The sequence below is a fragment of the Lepidochelys kempii genome, chromosome 5 (genome assembly GCF_965140265.1).
Source record: "Lepidochelys kempii isolate rLepKem1 chromosome 5, rLepKem1.hap2, whole genome shotgun sequence".
Classification (NCBI taxonomy): Eukaryota; Metazoa; Chordata; order Testudines; family Cheloniidae; genus Lepidochelys; species Lepidochelys kempii.
In genome coordinates, this window is record NC_133260.1 from 58,547,865 (window position 1) to 58,568,449 (window position 20,585).

Below are 20,585 nucleotides of genomic sequence, written 5' to 3' on the forward strand. Positions count from 1 at the left end.
GGAGATAGATAACAAGGTGGGCGAGGTAATATCTTTCATTGGACCAACTTCTGTTGGTGAAAGAGACAAGCTTTCAAGCTTACACAGAGCTCTTCTTCAGGTCTTACTATTCTGGGACTGACACAGCTACAACAACACTGCATACGGCTGATGATACATGATTGTAACTCAGAGCAAAAATTTGTCTGAGTTGGCTTTGCTATACTCTGGGCTCTACATTCAGCATATTTTGCAATTTATTCTTCCATAGACATGTGTACATCATGTGAATGTTAATGGGAGTCAGGACTTGTATATCAAAGGGAGCATTATCCCCATTGTTACTTAAATTATTAGGAGGAATCTATTAAGACAACTGCTTAAATGAGAGAATAATATTCGGTGTTTAATTTAAATTGTCAAGGGACTTCAGTATTAAAGCTGCAGTTAGTTACAGTACTGAAATTTAAAATTTAAGCCAAATCTAATAATTCTATGTGTGTTCTACAAAGCCCATTTTGAAGAAAATGAGCTTAACAGTTTTTTAGATATTTATACTATGCATGTATAAAAGAATTTAATATTTTAGAATATTTGTTTCAGATTTACCGAATGATTATTCCTCGTTGAGTCCTGGCCATTTATGAAATATTGAGTTTTGAAATATGGCATGTTTTAAATTTTGTGCATTAAAGTAACTGATAAATGTTGTTAAACAGGAAAGGTATACTCCCTAACTCAATATGGTTTTTAATTATTGTTTTTTGGGGGAGGTGTTAGCCCAGTCCTTAGAAGTTTTCACCCAAAAGGTTTTGAGAGAATGAAAACAGTTTATAATGACAGCAGAGATGTCTTAATGACATTAATGTAGAGCATGGGGTCATTTTTCCAGGTTCTAATATGTCTACCTCTCTTGTACTCTGAGCCTCTACCTCTCTTTTATTTTCTAAAATGAACGGTGTTGCTTTTCTGAGTTCTCAACAGGGCTGTTATATCTTTCCTGATGTTCAAAAGCTTGTTCCTGAGCAAAGCTCTCTGAGGTGCAGTTTGAGAAATTACACAACACCACTTAGTGTGTGTCTACATGGGGTGGATGGGAGGGTGTAATCTGAATCTTTTTGATGTGTATCAGGTAACTCACAGTACACGAGTCGCACTCATAGCATATACACAGAAAACCTGTCCCATTTTCAGTTTGCATCATTGTGAACCCACAATAGTGGTTTGCTGCAAACTGAGGGGCTAGTGTTTTCTGGGGGTATCCCAGGGTTCTTTGCTTTGTCTCTGAGCAGCATGCACCCTGGGATTGTTTTTGCTGTGAATTGTGGGAAGCAAGGTGTGTGTGTTTAAAAAATATATATATCCCACGTTTCCACTGGCTCAACCCTATGCTGCTTTTCTGGGCTGGCTCGTGCCATTTTTGAATTGCTGGCAGACAGCATGTACGCAGCAATAATCCGTGCCATTATGGTAACAAATGTGACTCTGCACTGGTTGCTTGGGCTGTATTACAGCAGTCAGAGTAGGAAAAAATTTGGCCTTGGACTTCGCCCATTGCACCTGTGAGCAGATGATTTCGGAGCAAGAGAATATTCTGTGGCAGTAGCAGAAGGATACTCTGTGGCAGCGGGAGGAGAAAGGATAACAGGAGGACAATGAGCTGCTGCAACAAGAGGACACTAGATCCTGGATCACCTACACAGCATTCAGTGCTGTTTCTGGGCCCAGGAAACCAACATGGATTGGTGGGAGAGGACTGTTCTGCAGTGTTGGGATGACCAGCTGTGTTGAGAGAGCCTTCCCCATCCTGAAATTATCTATCTTGAGATCAGTGCAGAACTGACCCTGGAGCTTCTGTGACAGCGTACCAACACGCAGATGCCCCCTACCTGTGGAGATTTGGGTCGCCATTGCCACTGGGAAGCTGACCACCCCAGAATATTACCCGTTGATACCCAATCAATTTGGCATGGGGAGAGCAACTGCAGGTCTGCCTTGACGCTGATAAGGTGCTGTCTAGCTGGGTCATGAAGTTGGTAATGCTCAGGAGATTGATGGCTTTGCACACATTGGGTTCCCAAACTGTATAGAAGAAACCCATGTACCTCCTTGGCAAGGTGCAGAATTTATCAACAGAAAGGGGTATTTCTCCATGGTGTTGCAAGGACTGGTGGACCACTGTAGCAGATTTACAGATATGAATGCAGTGTAGTTCTGAAGATCTTTCACTGTTTTACTTAACGCAGAAAGGACTGTTTGCCCCCGGACCACTGTAGAGATTAATGGTGTGGATGTTCGTTAGGTTTTTCTGAGGGACTCCGCTTACCCCTGATGCCCTAGCTAATGAAGTAATGCACAGGCTGCTTGGGCAGACGGAAGGAACATTTTAACTATCCCCTCAGTAACTGCAGAATGGTAGTCCAGTGTGCATTCAGCTGTCTGAAAGGCAGATGCTGTGCTTATGGAATAGGTTGGAAGCAGCTGAAAAAAAATTATTATAACTGCATGTTGTGGTTTGCACAATGTTTGTGAGGGCAAGGGGGAAAGCCTTATGGGTGGGTGGGAGGCTGAACTGCAGAAACTTGCTTAGAGGTTTGAGCAGCCATTAAGGCCTAGCAGGTGCATGTTTTGCAGGAAGGAATTCTGGCTCAGGATAGCTTCCATGAGCTACCTCTCTCCCTCTTTTTCCATGCTTTCGTTTGCTATGGTGATGCTGTCTGTACCCACAACCACGCTTTCCCTGGCCGCTGCCACAATCTCCTGAGGGGGCAGCAATTTTTTCCCCTGCTGAGTCTTCATGTACAGTTTCCATCTCTCTGCCAGCCTGGTTTTCCTCTGTGACTCAGCCATGAGTTCTGCAAACGTGTCCTCATGAGTTTTCCTTTTTCTCCTCACTAGGATGGCCAGTCTGTCAGCAGCATACAGAGGCCAGAGTTGATACTCCTGGTTTGGTTCTGCAATTTTGTTTGTGCGCTGGAAGCCCTTCTATGACATTGGAGGTGTAAAGGGGAGGTTGTGGGGGCATTGGGGGGCAAGCTGGATAGTAATCCCCTATACATCCCCTTCAGGATCTCCTGATTCTCACTTGCTGTGGCAGGTGACTAAGAGGCTGAGAATGGTTTTATTCAAATAGGCAAAGGGCAGACCAATGAGAGATGCTGTGAAGTTATTCACCAGAATGCCCTCCACCCCCAAAAGTGGTGCAGGAGTGTAAGGGGCTTGCAAGCTATATTGGGGGCATGGATCTGCAGCTATTTCCTTTAATGCACATAACAGTCAGGCAATTTCTCAATCTTAAATTCCATGTGGAGAAAGTGCAGAAAAAAAATGTAATAATTCACTGTTTGCAGTACTTTTTTGATAACTCCAGATTTAAACAATTGGGTATTTTTGGGCATATTCATGTTAACTCTTGTTTGCAGCATAACTGCGGTGATATGAGTAGGTAAACAATGGCCCTGTTCTTAACAGAGCTGGTCAGAAATCTCCATTGAAACTTTTTTGAAAAAATGTTGATTTTAACAAACATCATTATGGATTTGCTTTTTTTCCCTCCTTTCTTTCTTTTTTGTTTTAAGGAATGAACACATTTTTGTTTTAGAAAATTTTGTTTTGGGGAATTCCTAAATTTTATTTCAGAATTTATTTTATGGGTTTTTATTTTTACTGACCATTGATCTTTTCTTTCACTATTTCATAACACATCACTAGTAGTAGTGAATAATAATCTCTAGTACTGCTGGTATGTCCTAATATGATTAGGCTTGGCAGAGTTCAGTTTTTACTTTTCCATAATTTTGAAGAATAATATTGACAGTTGTGTTTAAGCCTGTTTTTCAGTTCTATTTAAATTTTCACAGTTGGGCAAAATTATGGATGGTACCAGACAATTATTTAATGATAGTAGGTGTTGAGATTCAAAGTTAAAGCTTTATATCTGTTAAAACACAAATTTTCAACATCACATGTCAAAATATACAAAGTAAATATCCTTAAACTCTAGTTCTCAAAAAAAAAAATGCTTTGTCCATCTGTAAATTTCTGTTATTTATAGAAATATTTTAAAATCGTGTGTGTGTGTGTGTGTGTGTGAAATTGACATTTACCAATAAAAATTTAATCCTTCCAAGCCTAAATATAATAGTTGAAATATTTTATTTTATTTTTAAAATCATTAAGGGCAGCTGCTACTTAGTATTGACTGAAATTCTTATCTTTTCCAGATCAAAATGTTAAAGTATAGTGTCAAAACTGTCAAACTGTTCACTACAATACAATTAGGAGATAATTTCAGAATTTTTGGAATTTCAAAACAAAAGTTTTCTGAAATTATTTTTTGAAAAAATTTGTTTCATGGGAAATTTTGAAATATTGTTTTTGTTCTGATTCAAAATGTCAAAGTTCCAGCAAGCTCGAATCCTTAATCACACCTTGCTATGAAAAAGTAATCATTGCGAGAGCAAACCTTGGTTACACTCACTTAATAAAATAGGTAAACAACCATTTGTATAAGTAACTGGAAATTGTCAATAGTTATCCAAGTTATTACCTAACTTGTTTTTAATTTGTGCCATACTCAGCACTTATGCAGCAGGCAGATACTGTCATGGGATAAGACCCCAATTGTACTCATTTTAAGGGCCTAATTTTTATGGTTTACGATTGTAAATTACAAATAACTCATTTAAAGTCAAAGTGTTACACTAGTGTAAATATGATCAGAATCAGTCCTTAAACATTGCATACACTTGTAGTACTTTACTTCCAGGCTGCCCTTGGTACCAATTTACCAGGCCAATCTTTCAGGCTGCAAGAAATTCAGACAACAGAAACATACAGAGAGTAGTTGATTCATGACAAAAAAAACTCTGTATGTGTGATATTTTTTGATATTGTTTAAAGGAACTTAAAAAAATACTTAGGGGAAAACTGGATGTTAAATCTTATGGGCAAAAACATCTTAGAAGGCATGTAAAGTTTTACCCAGAGCCTTGACATTCTCAGTTAAGAACAAGAACTTATTCTTGTTTGGGGCTTCCCCATAACAGCATTTAGTAAATTACACAAGCTAACATAACATTTAATAACATAACATTTTCAAGTTAGCATAAAAAACTCAATGGAAAGTTAATATGAAACTACTGGGTTTTGTCTGTGGCAATAATCAGCAGTAAAATACGTGCCTACAAATGTTTAGATCTTGGAAGTAAGACATTTCTCCTGGTTTTTGTATGAGTTTAACATGCAATAATGTACTATTTTACATCACAAAATAATATTGAATATACATACATAGGGATGTCAACAAAGGTAAAACTTTGATCAGATGATTTTTCCAAACTGTTTTAGAGACGAATTGGAAGGGGAAGAGTCACAATTATTTAATATTTTTATGTTTGTATTATAATAATACAAAAGACTCTGTAAGCCAACAATGTAAAAAATGTATGTCCTTTCCTTTCTGTGTTGGGATAAACAACAACTTATATCTGATATTTGTTACCTTTTACTTTAATAGAAACTAATTTGATTACCATATTCAGCTAAGTTATCAGCACTCCCATCAAGAGGAAAGACCTTATCAGTAGTGCTTAACATGCTTCAGGTCCCTTCGGGACCCAGGAAATAAAACTTTTAAGAAGCAAGCCTGGTTGCTGAGAGGCATGCAATTTTAATACTGTTGGGGGAGGGGCCTCTCTGAGTAGCTGCTTTCCCCACTTCCCTGGGTAGAACAGCCATGGCTGCTGTCGGAAATAGGCAGAGGTCTCTCACGCCTCACTCCCCCACCCCAATGACCTGATCGCATTCTCACTGGAGGCGGGAAGGGAGCAGAAAGAAACCAGCTGCAGCTCAAGGTGGCTCTGCCCATTCCCTCCTAGCCCTTTCCTCCTAGCAATGGAATGACTCCTATGCTGCTCCCCGTCCCTGCAACACCTGTAAAAGAACAGAGGAGACGCTCTGCTGCAAATTCCCCCGGCCAGATCTGTTCTATTCCTCACAGTTTACTAGCTCCTCTACTGAGATAACTAAATATTTTTCAAAAACTACCTTCCCCAAACTGAATTTAGGCCTTGTTCACATGCGGAAATTGACCAAAATAACTATTGCAGAATAAATGTCACTTTATTCTGGACCAATGATTTCCTTCACAAAGCAGGACTTTTTTTTCGGTCAATTTTCCTGTGGAGACAAGATCTTAAGGGGCAGATTCCAGCTAAATGAGTACATATCTATAGCAGAAGGTGAACAGGCAAATAAGTCTTTGCCCCTGAACAAAGACCCCAGTGAATTCTGTACTGAATTCTATAAATGCTCTAGTCAGACTCTGGCACCTGTTTCTGACATTAATATTTAATGAGTCCCCTTTATGATATCAACTGTTACTTTAGAGGTGCACCGAAAAGATAAAGATCCTGAAACCTGTGCCTGTGTCAAACATATATGTATGTTTGTTCAGTACAGACTGTAAATTACTTCTAAAGTATTGGGAACCAGATTTTTTTCCCCCAGCCTTGTGCATAGACCCAAATGCGTTTTATATCTGCACATAACTCAGAAAATACTAAGAAACTGCTTAGTATTATTCATGCTGCTAGATCAGATGTCATTTTTGTGGTTATTTTAATGTAAGATGCTCAAAAAGTCTTTCCTTGAGTGGAATGGTATTATCATTTTGCTGGTAACAGTGTATTTGGCCTTACGTTGTTTACTGGTTTAACATCAGTGATATGGGTCCAACAGCCAGTATTATCGTTCATGAAATAGTCAAAGGACTTTGTATTATGCAGAAGTACTAAAAAGGGGAGCCTTTTATTTGTATTCTTTGCACTGTAGAACCTTTAGCTGAGAGAAACCTGCCTCGTGAATATACTGTATCATCACAGATGACACTGATCATTATATTGACTATGTTTGTGACCATATTTTGTAATTTACAAGGAATCCGATTCTGTTGCTACCTAAAATCTTTAAATAATCCCACTATTTTCATAGCTTCTTGGGTTAAAAATAATAGTACAACCAAAGGCATTATCTGTAGGTCTTAAGTGGTCTTTAGAATCTATTAAATACATTCAGGAGTGCACATATCAGGCAAAAACTGCAGTTGTTTCAATAAAATTGTCTTCGATAGCCCACCAGATGCTTGTGATATAATTCCCTTCCCAACCAGTAGATTGAGACTGATCACTAAGTCTTTTGATTACCTCATTTTCCATACATAATGATCTACTCACACTTTGACTGGAGGTAGTTTGGTCTCAAGAAGGTGGAGGAATAATTGCCACTGCAAGGCAGCTAGATATACATGAAAGCAGGAGAGGCCTCTAACAATACCTTACCCTTGCAACACCACATAAAGCACCAACAGCCTGCAGGTCCTTTTTCCTGTGTGCAGTCATCATCTTTACCAACGATTTTGTATGACTGACCCCTGCAAAGGTTCCGGAACCCATAACAGAGCTTGTAATGCTTACACTGCCAAGCTTCTATGAAGCTGCGTATTGTGAGATTTTTCTGCCAGAACTGTGAGAGAAACTGTGCCCCAGAAGGTCTCAAGTTGCAGTGGGGGAGGTTTAGATTGGATATTAGGAAAAACTTTTTCACTAAGAGGGTGGTGAAACACTGGAATGCGTTACCTAGGGAGGTGGTAGAATCTCCTTCCTTAGAGGTTTTTAAGGTCAGGCTTGACAAAGCCCTGGCTGGGATGATTTAACTGGGAATTGGTCCTGCTTTGAGCAGGGGGTTGGACTAGATGACCTTCTGGGGTCCCTTCCAACCCTGATATTCTATGATTCTATGATTCTATGATTCCCACCACAAGAAGGATGCTCATGTGCAAAATATTGACCAGCAAAATAAACAATGAAGTATAAGACTTTTTTTAGTAACCATATATATGTTTAATGTTATAACTAAAACCAAAGGAACTGATGCTGATTCCTACTTATTGTGAGGTGTTTTTCAAGTGTCCGCTAATTATGCACCAATTTGGTAATAACTATTATGCTGAAATAGTTTAGTAAAAAATTATTCATGCAAATGCACCATGGATCTCTGTTCCAAAGTGTTTCACCTCCATTCAGTATTAATAATGCAGATTAAAAATTAGCTAAGTAAATTATTTTATACTTATTTTAAATGTTTGCTTTAAATTGTGTCATTTCTTTCTGTGTTCCAATGCATGTTGTGTATTGGATTGTTACTTTAACCAGAAAGATTGATTTGGAACTTAGGCTGTTGTCAGAAAATCTACACATTTTTTACTGATTCCTTTGTGGGTATTTTTGGTCTGGCAGTTAGTATCAGAACAGGAAAAGAACCTGAGTGCTAGTCTAACCTGCAGAACAACAGCAAAAGGTATGATTTATTAAGAAATAATTCCAGGAGGGTAACGCTTTATCTATTTAAAGAAGATCAAAGCAGAAGAGAGCTGCTCTACAAGGATATTGTGGGTTTTTAATAGGTCGCTTAGCATGTTATTGTTCATTGCAATTAATTACAACAAAAGGAACCACACAGTCAATTCAGTCTTTGCTACTTCTTCCCCTGTTTGCACTACATTGGTGTAATAACAGTTAATATATATTTTTGCAGAAATACATGAATATGGGGAGGGTGGAGGAATCCTTCCCAATCTGAAGCCAAGAAATAAATTAAAAGAAATAAAAGAAAAAACAGTTGTCTTTTTTTGTCAGAAAATCTAGTAGTATTTTATGTTAGAGCCAGTTCCTGCAAAGATTTATTTATGTGAGTAACTTCACTTATGCTAGGAGACCCATTAAGTCAGTAAAATTTTGCGACTAAAGGTGTTTGTGTTTAAGCTTTTGGAGCACTGGTTTCTTATTGTGGAACAGGAACTGAGCACCTGGGAAAATACATACCACGTCACCAGGATAGTGAAGTACAGTATTTCACCAAGATCAATGCTATCATGAATACTGTCTCACAGTTTGCTGTTTAGGTATGTATGTGTGTTGCACATCCTCAAACAGTTCCTAGAGGGAGCGACTTCTCCCAGGGAGGAAGGAGCCCTATCTCAAGAAGTGATTCTGAAATGAGGTTCGGGGTGTAAGTGTTGCTCCATGCTCTCTGCCTGGAGGAGAAAGCTAAGCTGTTTTGTACTAGCAGCAGGATGGGAGCTATTTGTATATTCTCTTCCTGTAATAAATGCACATTGTTCTGTTGTTTGTTAAACTTGTGCCTGTGTTGTTATTCCAGGGACTCCATCTGCTTGTGTAGCTCACACAGCAATAAGGAAACCACAAGGTCTTGTAATGATACCAAATTAATCCAGAATTTATGCTCAGGGCTACATTAACTCCAAAAAGAACAGATGTTTTATTTCTCCTCTAGGCCCTGAATGTCCCTGTGCTGTTATGACCATCTCTTTGATTGTGACCTGTGAGGAACAACGGTCTCCAGAACCTGTTAAAACCTCTTGAAAATCATGCACAGGGGTCTTTATAGAGTGTTCCCTCTTTCCTCCTCTCCAGCGGATATCATACTGCCTCCACACCACTCCTGGGAAATAAAAGACTAAATTATGAGTCTCAGATTGGTTTTCCCCGGGTGGTAGCACTTCATGTTACTTCTAGGCTGCTAGGTCAACTCTTTATCTTACTTTCACGTATCTTATTATATAATGAACTTATTTTAGTATTTACCCATAATGGCACTGAAAGCTACAAACATCAAGTATTTATGAAGGAGTTCAATATAAGTTAGCTAATACAGTATCACATATACTTAGATCTCTAAGGCCTTTTCAGCTTTTATTCTCCCATCATGCTGAAAAGTTTGGCTGGAACCTTCTCAAGATTGGCTGGCTCTAGTTGGCAAGAGCATGACTCTTGGGTAAATCTATTTCCCTATAGACTTTAATACATAGCTAAATCTGCCAGAGCCTGTCATCCTCAATGGCTATTACATATTTTCCTTGACCAAATGTAGCTAATCTAGCATTAATAAGATCCTTCATATTCTCTATCCAAAGTAAGGAAGATTATGTAATTTAAATATAAAATGAATAAATGATTCTTACAACAAACTGCTGCAAATTCAGTAGTTTCAAAATATTTTCACTGCAAAATTATGGGACAATTCTTTCCCTGTTTAGAGGAGATGTGAATGTGCAGTCATAATAAACACTAAAACAAATCCACTATTTAATAATAAAATTGAAAGGAAGATATGTCTAGTCCAGAAATAGGACAAAGTGAGAGCTCAGATGATCAAACTTCACCAGTTAGTGAAGTTCTTATCTATTAAGGGCCAGATTTTCAATGCTCAGCCTTCAGGTAACGCTCACAAAAATATATCTGCACATGTATAATGGGCACCATTGAAAAAGAAAAGTTTATTGTCCTTTGGTGGTTCTTACTGGACATTATTTGTGGTATTCACTATATGTAGGTTTAGGGTCTCAGTTTTAAAAATATGGTTAAAATCTCAACAACTTTTGGAGGAGTGTTCTGCTTTAGGTCTTGCAGAGATTTCTGTCCATTTTATGCTGCATCCTGACCACCTTGTTCACTGTTTTGTTTGGGATTTTTTTTTATAATGCTCCACTTAAAAAAATTAAACACTTATATGGACCATGCCCTCTTATATCTCCTACTGCTTACTTTACATTCTCCTCCTATTATTTCTGTATTCCAAATAGCTATTCTTATTACTTCTAAATTCTAACCCATCTACTTCTTGCTTGACTGCTATGGACTGGATTAAAGAATTTTGCAGGCCTCTGCATTATGGAAATTGGGCCCTCCCCCGCTTCTTCCTTAAACTAGAGAGAGTATGTGAATCTGTAAATATGAGATTATCAGAGTTAGATCTTTCTCAGCAGAAAATACAGAAGTATCACAGACAGAGAAAAGATTTTGTGTTCTTATGCTACTGTATTTTGAGTATTAGAATGCAAACAGGATTTGAATATAAGAATAAAGTTGTATATAGCCCCAAACAATTAACTGATATATAAATACCCAACAAAAACATGGCCTTAACTACAGTGGTACAGGGGCTTCTTCTGAGATTGGAGACTAGTAGAATCTTCTATTATGTCACTGTAGTTCAGGTTTCATGACAAGTCACTCTCAATGGACACTAAGGCAAAGGCGTCACTTTTGGACTGCTCTCTCATTGAGCAGTCATAGCTTTTAGTTCTGCTCATCCTGGAGAATGATCATTCTGCTTCAGCATTTGTAACTGGCAATGTGAGGTAAATATGATGAGTGGTGCCCACATCTGGAAAAGTGGGTTCCAGGTGGCAAGACTTCAACTGTTTTAATAGGTTAATTGGCAATTTGCAAGCTTCATTTTTCCGAAGGAATAATACTGTTCAAACTCATCTTCAAAAGTTACTTTGAGATCAGATGGATATTTTGCAACCAAAGCTACATTCTGCAGCTGCATCTTGTTGTGGAGCATATTGCTGAAGTTGGTTGGGAAGCCAAAATCCTTATAGGCTTCTCAAAGATTTTGCAGAGACCCTTTCAGACTCTCAGTTATTAAATTAAAAGTTTCTATTCTAAACTTTTCTGGCCCCCACAGCTCCACATTCAGTGTATTGGATTCACATACCTACTGTTTTCATTTTGGGACTTGATGAGTTTCACTGTAATAGGCTTGAGATAAAGTTGGTGCTTTTGACTTTCGAAATGCTCCAGTTTCATCAAACTGACTCCTTGGATGCAATCACCCAGTGACTACAGGAGTTGGACAGCGAAGCCGACATGGATATCTGCTTTTTAAAATGGTTGACGTCACTGAAGGACATGAATCCATAGCTCTGCCATAAATGTGGTTTCAAGAAAGGTCCATCTTTTCTTGCAGAAACTGTGCTTCTGTTTGTGTAGTCCCATATACAATGGTGTCTTTGCTGACTTTATCCAGAGCTTCTCATATATGTACACAATGGTGACATAGGGCTTTTGTGGATTCAGCATGGCAGGACCAAAGGATGCCAGACAGAGATTTTAGAATCAAAATAGGATTATTTTCTTTTCCGTTAAAGCCCTCAGTAAGGATTTTCCAGTGGTGCATTGAGACAGCAGAGAAGGTGTAGAGTCATTGGAGGAAGCCAAAAAAATTCACTGCTTGGACAAATTCAGAGAATGTGCTGCACAAGGGACATAATCTCCTACAGAATTAATATGCCTAATATGCATCTGAATGCATGTTGGCAGCATTGGCATCGGCCTGATAGCAACAATCCAAAATATTAATACCCAGTTTGTTTAAAGTAGACAGCACATTCTCTGCAAGACTTGGCACAAATTTTAGAAAATGTTCAACAGGATTTCCACTTTTGTTAATACAACAAACAATGAATGGTAGCTGATCCATGAGAAATACTGGGAGTACTGTCAACTGCAAGGGAGTAATATTTGGCAGTGCAAATTTCCTCTTGTATTGCTGGTAGCACTTTCTTCCACATCAGTTAAAAAAATTTCATCACAGATAGTGGAGGAAATATAAGATTTTCCATGTCCAAACTTATTGATATGACTTGCAAGGAAGTTACCAAATTTGGAAATTTAACTCTAAAATTCTCCCCAAAATTCAACTGTGAAGAGATCCAGTGTTTTTATCATCCCAGGGAAATGGGAGTCATCCTTCAGCAAAAAAATTCATTACCTTCACAACTTGCTGTAGCACCTCTTAGACTTGATTCTGACCAACAGGGAGAAATTGGTTGTGAATCTGAAGATGGAAGGCAATTTGGGTGAAAGTGATCATGAAATGATAAATTTCATTTTCTAAAAGGAAGGAGTGAAAGTAGCATAATAAGGACAATGGACTTCAAAAAAAGCAGACTGTAACAAATTCAGAGAAATGGTGGTAAAAATGGGAAGAAAAGCTAAGGGGAAAAGGAGTTCAGGAGTGCTGACAGTTTATTTACTTAGCAGGGAGGGAGAGCTAATAATTGATGATATCAAGAAAAGGTGAAGTGTTTGATACCTATTTTGCTTCAGTCTTCACTAAATAAAGTTAATGGTAACCAGATACTCAATACAATTAATTTTGACAACAGAGGGAAGGAACACAAGCCAATATAGGGAAAGAACAGGTTAAAGAATATTTAGATAAGTTAGATGTATTCAAGTTGGGAAGTCCTGATGAAATTCATGCTCCGTACTTAAGAAATAGGCTGACGCAATCTCGAAAACATTAGCAGTTATCTTCAATAACTCATGGAGATTCCAGAGGACTGGAGAAGGGCAAACATAATACCTGTCTTTTAAAAAGGGAAGAAAGAGGATCTGGGAAGTTATAGGCCAGTCAGCCTAACTTTAATACTTGGAAAGATACTGGATCAAATTATTAAACAATCAATTTGTAAGCACCTAAAGAATAATCAATTATAAGGAGTAGCCAGCATAGATTTGTCAAGAGCAAATGATGCTAAACCAAAATGCTTTCCTTTTTTGACGGGGTTACTGGCCTAATGGATTAAGGGGTAGTAGTAGACATGATATATCTTTATTTTACTAAGGCTTTTGACACATTCCCACATGACCTTCTCATAAGCAAACTAGGGAAATGTGATCTAGCTGAAATTACTATAAGGTGAATGCATAACTGCTTCAAAGAGTATACTCAGAGTAGTTATTAATTGATTGCTGTCACTCTGGGAGGACCTATCTAGTGGGGTCCCGGTTCTGGTACTATACAGTGTTTTCATTAGTGATGTGGATAATGGAATGGAGAGTATACTTATAAAATTTGCAGTGACCCCAAGCTGGGAGGGGTTGCAAGCACTCGAGAAGACAGGATTGGAATTCAAAACAATCTTGACAAATTGGAGATTTGGTCTGAAATCAACAATATGATATTCAATAAAGACAAGTGAAAAGTATTTCATTTTGGAAGGAAAAGTCCAATGGACAATGACAAAATAAAATGGGGAATAACTGTCTAGGTGGCAGTACTTCTGAAAAGGACCTGGGTGTTATAGAGGATCACAAATTGAATGAGAGTCAGTGTGATGCAGTTGTGAAAAAGGCTAATATCATTCTGGGCTGTAATAACAGGTTTCTTGTATGTTAGACACAAGAGGTAATTGTCCCAGTCTACTTTGCACTGATGAGGCCTCAACTACAGTACTGTGTCCAGTTCTGGGCACTACACTTTAGGAAAGATGCCGACAAATTGGAACAAGTCCAGAGGAGAGCAACAAAGGTTTAGAAAACCTGGCCGATGAGGAAAGGTTAAAAAATTGGGCATGTTTAGTCTGGAGAATAGAAATGGGTTGGTAGGAGGAGTACCCGATAACAGTCTTCAAATAGGTTAAGAGCTGTTTTAAAGAGGACTATGATCAATTCTCTGTCCACTGAAGGTGGGACAATAATTGGCTTAATCTGCAGCAAGAGAGAAGAGAGATTTAGGTTAGATATTACGAAAAATGTTCTAACTATAAGTATAGTTAAGTAGGTTTCCAAGGAAGGTTGTGGAATCTCCATCATTGGAAATTTTTAAGAACAGGTTGGACAAACCATTACAGTGACAGTCTCTAGGTATAGCTGGTCCTACCTAAGTGTAGGGGGCTGGACTTGATGACCTCTTAGGTCCCTTCCAGTTCTATATTTCAGTGATTCTTTTATACCACTTCTCTCTTTGAAACTGAAGTGACAGCTCAGTGTCAATATGCTGATTAACTTTAGATACCTTTAGATAACTTTAAATTGATAGTCACTTTTACTCTCATGCTCTGTAATTCAAGCAGTAGGATGAGCCCAATCACTCTTCTTGTCTGAAAAAAGCTTGCACATGAAACAGAACATAGCACTAAATGAAGGTGACTACAGCAACCGTTCCCACATGACTGTTTCTCCATTGACCAACTTTCAAGAGAAAGTGCCTCTGGACAGAGATGATAACTGTAAGGCCAATCACCCATGTGTTTGTACAGCTGTTCAGATATTTTGAAATCTGCATAATGGTTTTGGCAATTGGATTCAATCTAGTACTTTTGGACATTATCAACTACCTGCCATTTGGCTGGATCTGTCAATAAAGATGACTAAGATAATTGTGAAACAATATTGTGTAAGGTGAGATGGCTTATCTTCGTCTCTGCCTCAGCCATATGTAGGTGAGTATAAGGAGGCCCCTTACAACTTGTTCTGCTTTAGACTGTACTGGGCCTTTTCAATGGCACAGACTGAACTTGACATTCCCTCCACTGCAACATCAATATGAGTTACCACTAGATTAAAAAAAAATTGCTCAGTTTCAGTACTTTGCTAAGTAACCCTTTGTCCTGCAGTTCCTTTTCTTTAATCAGTTTTAATTTAGAGGAGCTTCTCGGGTGTTTCCAACATGCCATTTAAATTAGTTAATTTTATATAACTATATAGTGAGCACGTCTTGATTTTTTTGTCATCCGCGCTTCATACAGGTGTGTACATTCAGGAGCTGCTCTAGCTACAGGCGAACTAGGCAGCTCAAAATGCTAAGAGGCTTTCCCCATTTTTAACCAGATCTTCAAATTTTAATGCACATGTTCTTTGGACAACAGTTTTCAAGGATTTGTTCTGGAGAAGTTTTAGAAAATAAACAGGCAGGTCTTTGTGCATTGGGCCTTATGTATCTGAATATTGTTTTATAGTAATCAAAAGTAAGAAAAAAATGTGATATAAAATATCAGCAGATATAAAATTCCAGTTAACTTTTGAAAACAATTCAACAGTTTAATATTAATCTGGATATCTCCCAGAAGATTCCACCATATGTGATCTTCCCGCAGTTCCCTTCCTAGCGTCTCTTTGTTCAGTCCTGTGCAGGTCTCTTATGGTTAGATCAAGCCATAGTTTGCAAGAGAGATGTAACATTTATTTTTTGGCTTTTTGAATGTAATCAGTAGACCCTCACTTGCATCAGATTTCTCTAAAGATGTGCTAGAGCAGACTGCGTATGAAATTAGGTGCCATTGCTAAATTATTGGTTGTAGCCTCCTTTACTTATTTTATATTATACAATCTTCTGCTGTTTATGCTGAGTTGAAAGTAAGCTTTTTCGTTAGCACCTTAGACAAGTCAAATGCCTAAGCAACTTGGCTAAAACAACTTCCAGTTTCCCAGACAAATACTAGATTAATCTACAAGATACTCCCCTCTTGCAAAAAATCGTAAAACTGACCAATCTGATGGTAATGTCATATAGGAGGACTATGCTGAATTAGCTGAAGATCATCTCAGTCTCTGGGTGGATGGGAATGGCTTGTATTACACAACAGGGAACCCTCTAGCCAGTTGATGAGTGGCATTGATACGTTTCCAAACTTTCCAGTCCTCTTTTCTTGAAAGATTGTGGCTTCAGTTTGATGGACATGCAGGGAGAAGGTTAAAGAAGTAAAATAAAACTCCTCAGAATCCCATAAAGAAAAGGAGGACTCTAGTCTTCTGTGAGGGTAAAGAAGTGCTAAAGTTGAAGGGGAAGCTTTCCCATCAAAAAGCCAAAGGGCAGCAGCATAGAGAAACAACCCTACCACCAACCTTGTCTTTCATCACATTCATCTCGTTAGAGTTGGTTCAAAAATGTTAATTCTCAGGAATCAGGACAAGAAGCAGCTGCCTATGGCAGCAGAATCTGCCTAGGGCTGGTGCGGAACCTGACTGGGACTACGCTGCAACTCTGGCGCATGGGGTCACAGCACCACTCACTCAAATTTGGACAAATTTGTCCAAATGGACCTGAAATTGCCAGAGCAAAGTTTACAGGACCTTTTGCTCCACTAGTTGTGCGGGATAAAATAAATGTTTTAATATGTGAAGATCCTGAGTATGTATCACCTTCACTTATTTTCTGACACTATGTATACTACATACTAATACATTTTAAGGAATCAGATATTCACGTTGCATGAGAACTAGAGCAGTATTCTTATATGAAGATTTAGAAGGTATATCTTTGCAGATATTTTCAATGTAAATTCAGAGACCCATTTGGTTAAACATAGATACAAATGCTTTGTATTAGATATTCCTATCAGTGTACAGTATATAACCAGTGTAGCTATCTTGCTTATAAAAGGTCTACAAGGAATAAAACAAGTTGACTTAATTTTTTCCTTCTTTTTAAGCTGCTTGTGTTTAAATTGCCCAATTTAAGTAGCACTCTGTAAAACTACAAAAATGTACTGCAGTGTGAATAAATTATCTTCTTTTAATTCTTGCTCTGAGTGATCGTAAATAATTAACACCAGCTGTTTCTGAAGATTGTATTTTTATTATTAGAAGTAATAAAAACCAAGGACCATGTCTGCTGTAGTGAAACTTGTAGTTAACTGAAACAGAAGTCTGCTGGCCTCATTTTCTTGAAGGGAGGTTCACCAAACTCTAGCAGAAACACTGTGATCATGAAGAGAGATTCTAAAAGCAAACTTTATGCGCTGTAGACACATGCTGATTGATTTGTCTGATTTTTTTTTTTTTTTTTTTTTGCCCACACAGTAAGACTTTTCTTTTAATTTTAAATAATCACACAGAGATGTACACAGATCTCAAAGCAGGATCCTGGGATGAAATTTTAGTCCCATGGAAGACCGTGGGAATTCCTGGTTGACTTCAGTGGGGACAGCATTTCATCCCCCAGTATTAGGCATTAGAGATATGGTTACAAATTATCAACCCGCCCACCGCATTCAGCTTTGGAAACAATTAGTGGTACACTATAGTTTTACAATTCAAAAATCTGTACCTTAAATTTGAATTTACATGGGCTGTTTGTGTGTGTCTATGTGTGCTTTTTTTGTACTCATGCAATGTTCAGATTTGTTTTTAAAATTATTTTTAATGTATGAATAATGCATCAGGATAACTCCTTATCCAGGATAAGACCAAGGGGAATGGTCTGTCTCTCTTTAAATGAACAGTTGTATGAAGTGTCCGATTTTATTCATTTGTATTTTGACACTGATGAAGGTTTTGATCTGGAATGAGTAGGCTCTAATTTCCTTGTATTTAATCACCAGGTGATTTTTCTTAATATTGTGATATGATTTCATCACCACCATTTTTGCTTAATCAGTTCAAACAATTGTTACATAAGTAAATGACTGTCAAGCAGGGATCCTGACAGATATCTGTTTCTCTTCAACATCAATAAGTAAAGATTTGAATGTATTATTTACTTTTATTTGGTCAGTATATCAGAAAAACCTTGTAAGTGTCCTGATCCCTTTCTGAGTTATACATTCTCACGAGCATTCTGCTTCATCCCCTGTATGGCACAAAAAATATCACACACAAATTGGTGCAGTTTGCAGCTTTTCCTTTTGAGTCACTAGTTAACCTTAAATGAAGCTGTTTCAGGCCAAACCGGATGGCCTTTGACAGGGCACGGTGGCCTTGACAGGGCCCGGTGGAGAAGCATACACTGCTGCAGTTTTTAATATTCATAGAATAAAGTCTGCAGATTAGAGTTCCAAGTCCATTCACAAACAGAGCTGCTCCACAGTGGAGTGTGTGTTACTGAAAAGAAATTTGGAACTATTGGGGTAAAAAGCAAAATCTATTCCCAAACGGAGATTTAAAACTGGATTATCCCTAAAGAAAACTCTGAGGCTATGGGAATCGTATGGGATATATTCAATATGAATTTTAAAAAATGCCATAAAAGAGAGAGACAGTCTGGACATTATTCCAATACATTGTATAGCTTTGGCTTTTTAGAGTAATGGGTTCATTGTTATAAAGGTTGCCCATTGTATCTGTTTTAAAAAATGAGCACAGCACAGAATGCATAAGATAGCATGCCCTAAGGGATGATGTTGGATGCGGGGTGGGAGGCAAAGCTGGTTTTAGTGTGCTTCTCTTATTTGCTTCAGAAGCAGTAGGATTGTAGGAGGAAGAGGTCTGTGCTCTCTTTTAAAGACATCTTATTATGTTACAAATAGATAAAGCTACATATTCCAGTATTGCCAGCATTTGGTAGACGATAGTATATAGAGTATATTTTTCTCTAATGTTTCAAAATATCACCTATGCTCAGTGTTAACAACATAACCAATGGCTTTCTATGGTTATATTCCAACAGAGCCTTCATGCAGTCTGCGCAGGATACAAAATGTAACAAAGTTGTCTGAAAAATGCTTTATTTCAACATATGGCACCTTACAATTAAATTTTGGTCTAGTGACTACCTGTCCTTTTTCATTATCAAATGGCAATGTCCATGTGCAAAGTATAGATCAACTGTAATGCAATACTGTAATGTACTTGTCTGCATGACTTTGTCCAAAGTAAAGTAAAAGGGCTATATTTTTTTCAGTAATGAGACTAAGTAGGAGTTGTCCAGTAACATATTGTCAAACTTATGAGCATTTTTTTCCGAGAGGTGTCATCAAACACAAAACCACTATCTACCCTGACCTACATTATAACTTCTATTAATTTATTTTATTTTGAGACAGACTTTATATCATGTATATGTACACAAATTTATATTAAGAAGTCATCTCATCAGTAGTACCTCTTATTTTCCAAAGACATAGCTTTCTTTGTCAAATAAAACATACCTTTTTCACTTCACAAATTCAGTAGGTTAACTACATAAATGGTAGATTTAGCCTATTCTGCATTATTTGTGAATGATTGGATCTTTTTAGATAATGTGTTTAGTAGAAGTATTATATCTGTAGTGGGATTTACAGGAGCCAGTTCTGAACTTACTGAGATCCAACTCACATTTTAACACGATTTCTTTTTCTTTTAGATTTTTTGGTTTGGTTTTGCGGCGCTAGTTCTTAAAAACAAATAATGGAAAATAAAAGTTCTAAGAATAATAATGCCTCTGTTAAAGAGTCATGCCAGAGTGGGAAAAGAAGCACAGCCATCTGGTGTCTAGGATAGGATCCTCCGAACAGCATGGGAAAGCACAGCTTACTGTTCCGTAAAAGTACCTTATAACCCACCCTAACACCTGTTACACACTGCAACATATAGGCAAAGGACTGATTATTTTTCAGGCCAGCATACGACTCCTTTGAGCCTTGGTGCACTTGGTAGGGTGGTATAGCTGGTACCCAACCTACTGCTGTTTTGAGCTCTAAGTTGCAATCTTGTCCTACTTGACACCCTTTTCACCCACTAATGCAACAGCACAGTACAGGACATGATTTTTCCTTGTGTCCAGATTTCATAACAAATGCTTTTGGGGCAAGAGGGGGGAGTGAGTGTACTGTAAGTTAGGTTTATAAATACATTTCATGTGCTGTTTTGAGAATATAAAAGATAACATGATGAAATGTGCAGGGTATGTTATCTAGACATTTTTCAACAGGGAAGTGAAATGCAAATATATTTGATGCATGTTATATCACAAAATTGTTCTGTTTACAACGGATTTGAACTTTATATGGTGAGCTGGCAGGAAATGAGGCAGGGTTCCAACTACATAAAGTTCAAATCCGTCGTAAGCAGAACCACTTTGAGACATTTTTCATTGTCAGGGTTTTCTACAAATGTGATATAACATGCAAGTCAAGAAACGACAAAAGTCCATTAACATGCTTACAAAATAGGTCAGACTTATGATACTGAGTCAATGGGAGTTCTGTTGATTTCAGCTGAGCTAGAATTTCACCTCAGGATGAACATTAA

The 20,585-nt window shown here is 37.9% G+C and overlaps 1 protein-coding gene across 4 annotated transcripts in view; it reads left to right on the forward strand.

The window, feature by feature from the left end:
• ADGRV1 (adhesion G protein-coupled receptor V1) overlaps window positions 1-20,585 on the forward strand; it is a 412,710-nt gene that overhangs the window by 271,876 nt on the left and 120,249 nt on the right. The window lies entirely within an intron of this gene.